Here is a 3884-nt window from a genome sequence, read left to right on the forward strand (position 1 = left end):
GTTTTCTAAGAGAAGCAATATTCCAACTGAGTATCTTGATGACACTGTACTTGTTTTTATGAGATTCAGAGGCCGCCATTGTTCTTTTGTACTTTATCAGTCTGCAGTTTCAGGAAAGCAAGTATGTCTACATACTGGTTGTAGTGCTTTATTACACCTTCTTTTTCCTCTTCAGTCAGCACATCACCTGTCACCATTTCTTTAAATGTGTCACGGCGGAACCATCTGGGATGTGGCATGCGCGGCCCGAGGCGGGCAGCCACGTCCAGTTGAAGTTCGTCACTATCACTACAAGCATCACTGGTTTCACTTTGTTCTTTACCACAATCACTTTCAACATTTCCACTACTGTATTCCTTCAAACAGAGTTTATTAGACCCGGTATCAACATCTTGATCGTCATCACCATTAAAGTTCTCACCCTCAGTGTCACTACGTTCATCATCAGTTGCGCCATAATACTCATCGACAGCACTATGCGTTTCTACGTGGAATAGTTTACCTCTGTTCATAGCGCACTGCGATGATGAGGCTGGGGTGTGGGGAGCCGTGGTGGGAGAGCCCAGCTGGTGTGAGGGCTGGGACACCCCCTGCTGGGGTCTACCCTGGGGTACTGGCCGCATGGGAGCACATGGTGGTACCCCAGGTTGGTGTGGCCTGCACTCAGTTAATACTCTCACAGTTTCCTGAAGAGTGGTTATCATCGTCTTTTGGTGCATGATTTCCTTATTTTGTTCGGTTATCTGCTTGGTCAGGTTTTCCACTATTTTTTGTTTTTCTACTGTATGCATAAGCTCACTAATTTTCTGTGCCTGATCCAGGCCCCCCGACCAACATGAATTGGTAGGGCCTACAACTGTCACTCGAGCTACTAGCCGTGGCGTTGGAGTGGTTGGGTAAGAGAGGGGAGTGAGACGGAGTGACCGGTGGGGGCACAGCAGATGAGCCAGGGTGGTTACTGGCGCCCCCAGCTGGTGTACCCCGGGCAGCCCGTCTCGGCGGGAGTGAGGCACAGTCCCCTTGCCAGGCGGGAACTCCCTCCACGTGACAGTTTGCACACCTCAGTTTTAGTGCACCACCCTTTTTAGCATCACACACAGACGTTGCATGCTTTCCGGCACAGTGGCCACACCGCTCATCATTCCAACAGTTCCTTGCAACATGATTCCACCGTTGGCACTTGTAACACCTGCGCCTGGGAGGGGTGTAAATCTTCATTGTTAGTTGCCGATAAGCACATGGAACAGTAAATCTTTCCGGCGGAGTCTCTTCGCTGGTCCAGTTGGCGAGAATAGGCTCTCTGACCTTTGTTCTTTTCGCATTGAAAATATATTCATGCTGCTCTACCAGTGTGTGATCCTGGTAGAGGTCCAGACCAAAAATGATGACAGGTGTCCTGTGGGTATGAGCAGGCGGTGGTGGTTTCCTCATTGTTATACCAGCAAGCTCTTGAGTACAGAAATATTGCACCATCTCATCAGTACTGTTCATACGAACATGGTTTGCATGTCTATTCGCCAACCAATACCCACCACCAGGGTGTTTTTTGGCGGCCTCAGCCAACCATGCATATTTTGTTGCAGTTCCCGTGCCCGAGGGAAACTGCAGGTTGGTTCTTTTCTTCTCATGGTTACGATTTATGATAATTGTGACTCCTTGTGTCTTCCTCCGGGACGATACAGTTGTCCAAGGAGTTTCGTCACTATCAGGCTCCTCCTGTCCAGCATTTGAGTCCACTGTGAAAGATACCATGCTTGTATCTTCCTCGTGTAGACCACTTGATGTACTAGCACTCTGGTGTGAGGCCACTGAGGCTGCACCTGCCTTAGAGGCAGCAGTCGCCATGCCTCGAGTGTCGCCTGGGCAGGTTCACAGCTGCACACAGCACGAACCACAGAGTTACACATCAACCACACAGCAAAGGGACACCAATCATATCGCACGATCGGAAGGAAAGATTCACACACTGTTTATGCATGCAGAAGCACTGCTAAGAGGCGGGGCACGAGGAGTTAGGCCTCTCTGCTCCATATAGGCGCGCTTGTTTTCAAGGTCACTCAGTCCGAGCTAAGATTCTTGCCAAATGTATCATTTTGTCACATGTGTAGCTCCTTAGTGTGCACTAACACCTTCTGCATACAGTGTAATAAAACTAACCACAGTATTGTGTGTTCCTGTGGTTGAGGCTGCTGCCGTCCTGGCGTCGGTTCCTTCGGCTCGTGGTACCCGTGTTTCTGGGTCACTTACCGGCTCTGACGATATCCGGCCGGTGCCCAAACGTTCCCGGCGTTCGTCTTCTTCCTGGGCCGATGCTGGTGACTTCAGTGAGTGTGGGGCTTCGGATGTTGACAGTGTGGATACGGATGCGTCGATGTCTCCGCGGTTCGTGGTGGCGGAGGTCCATGTGCCTGCCGGTGCTGGTGCCTGTGTCTCGGACGTGCCTTCGGCTCTTTCTCCGCCGGGGGACTCTCCACAGTGGGGGGTGGTGGCTTCCGCTGCCAGGGATGGTGTGGACTCTGGTGCTGGGCGTGGCCTGGTGGTGATGTTACGGAAGGATGCGCGCCGTCCGGGTTCCCTGCTGTCGTCTGGTGGTGTGCCCGGGGCCGCGAGTACCCCTGTGGAGCGGGTGCGCTTTGGGGCCCTGGGGGACGTGTTGCCGGCGTCTGTGATGCCACCGGGTCACTGGTCGAAGATTGCCGAGTTACTGCTGTCTGACGGACCGGAGTGCTTTCGTGCGGGGCAAGTTCCCTTCCTGTGGGGGCGAGTGGCGACTTCTTGCCTCATGAGTACTACCATCTGGGTCCCCAGTTTGCGGACGTTTGTTGCCCCGGTTCCGGACGTTATGGCGTCCCCGGTGGATGGACGAGACCCTTGGCAATGGGTGCTCTGGGAGGCGTTCAATGTAAGATTCCCGCGGGCCAAGTTCCCGGGCAAGTATGTGCTCTGATTTCTTGTGTATTTGCTCTGACATGCTGTGTGCCCTTCTGGCTGTTTGTTTGCCCTGTTCTATTATGTGCTTCTTCCTCTCCCTTTGTGCGTAGCTTTGCCGTGTGGCATATTAGTTTCTAGTGCTTGGCGTCACTCGTTTCGCGTTTTGGCTTAGCATTTCGCCTTTCCTGGCTTTGCGATTCACCCTTCACGGGTACGCCGGGCCCATCCGATCCCACGATCGTCGTCGCCCCTAACTCAACAACAACAACAATAATACTAAGCTAAATGGCAATTACACTTAAAGTATAAGCCCATTCAAAAAAACTATTACCTATTTTATACAACAAAACAACTTATAAGTGCCAAGGCCACTGATCACCGGGCCATGTCTCCACACTGCCTCCCAGTCGACAACCGACTCCACAAGCCCGCGCTTCTAGCTGCATACGGCCTGCAGTCAGACGAATGTGTTCGAGCCATCTCGTACTATTCTTCATAGGTTAATCATTTGATATGTAGAGAAGTAGAGGTGCCTCCAGTCACACAAATACCTCCGGTAAAGGTCTGATTAACGCACTGATGGCTGTGTCAGGCAGCTGGAATGGTGGAGGGTTGAGATTACACACAGAAATCACACTAAAATGATGTATCCAATGAACAAATCCACAAGGGGCCGTGACGAGGATTCGAACCTGCGTCCGAGAGCATCCCAGATGCTGCCTTAATCGACTGAGCTACGACTGGGTTAAGAGTTGAAAACGAAGTTCTACTTAACTTACTGGATCCTGCAGCCTCTCCGAGGCAAAAACCAGGATTTTACACAACACCCCCCTGCACTCAAGCTATGTCAATAGGCCGTTCTCCCTCTTCGCCCTTACATCATTACATACAGAAATCACACTACCGTGATGTATCCAATGAACAAAGCCACAATTGCCGTGACGAGGATTCGA

The sequence above is a fragment of the Procambarus clarkii genome, chromosome 41, assembly GCF_040958095.1.
Source record: "Procambarus clarkii isolate CNS0578487 chromosome 41, FALCON_Pclarkii_2.0, whole genome shotgun sequence".
NCBI classification, from domain to species: Eukaryota; Metazoa; Arthropoda; class Malacostraca; order Decapoda; family Cambaridae; genus Procambarus; species Procambarus clarkii.